Source organism: Penaeus monodon, chromosome 33 (genome assembly GCF_015228065.2).
Source record: "Penaeus monodon isolate SGIC_2016 chromosome 33, NSTDA_Pmon_1, whole genome shotgun sequence".
Lineage (NCBI taxonomy): Eukaryota > Metazoa > Arthropoda > Malacostraca > Decapoda > Penaeidae > Penaeus > Penaeus monodon.
Window position 1 is genome coordinate 35,136,163 of NC_051418.1, and position 957 is coordinate 35,137,119.

Here is a 957-nt window from a genome sequence, read left to right on the forward strand (position 1 = left end):
GGTGGTGGAAGACAAAGGTCATACACGGGTTGAAGGTCACAGCTGATTCAAGTTGAAATTAGTCTATAGATACCCAGAGTCTGGCTCTTCTTTGTGCCCCTGTTCCTAGTATGCTTCCTCCCATTAATCGCTAGCATACTAAAGTAAATATATCAATGGCCGGGAGAACTCATGAATGACAGGGAGATAAATAAGTCACTAGCAAAACAAATGACTCACTAGGAAATAAATCAGATCGCTAGCAAATTAAGGGAAAATCACTAGGGAAAAAGAAAAGTAAATCACTAGCAAATCATACAAATCACTAGGAAATCACTAGCCAGACACAACCCTGGCAAAGCAAACGAAACTTTTCGCAAAAAAGATCCTTTTCGCCCTCTGGTCGAACGAATCCCAATTGGCTCCGAGGGATTTTGAGGAGGAGGGTCTTTACAGGTCGCCAGCCAGGCAGTCGCAACCTCACCCCCTTCCCCTCCTCCTGGCACCCCGAATTTACTCAAAGCTTCCTTAACGCATCCTGTCTGATCTCGCGTTCTTCCTCCACCCACCCTCCTCCCTCCACCCGCCCTCCTCCCTCCACCCGCCCTCCTCCCTCACCCCGCCCTCCTCCCTCCCCCCGCTCCTCCCTCCCCACCCTCCCCCGCCCCCACCTCCTCTCCCCCGCCCTCCTCCCTCCCCCCGCCCTCCTCCCTCCCCCCGCCCTCCTCCCTCCCCCCACCCTCCTTCCTCCTCCCTCCAGCGTTCTTCAATCCGTTTCCTCCTTCAGGAAGGTCGTGGCGGTGCTGGCGTGTCTGGTGCTTGGCGAGGACGTCTTGGCGAGAGCTGCTTCTGACGACGCCTTCCTGATCCGCGGCGAGTGTCCCATTATCCAGCTGGAGCCGACCTTTGACAAGCAGCAGGTGGGTATCTTGGGGTGTCGTTGAGGCCATCCGCAGGTGGTGTGGTTGAGGTGTGTGT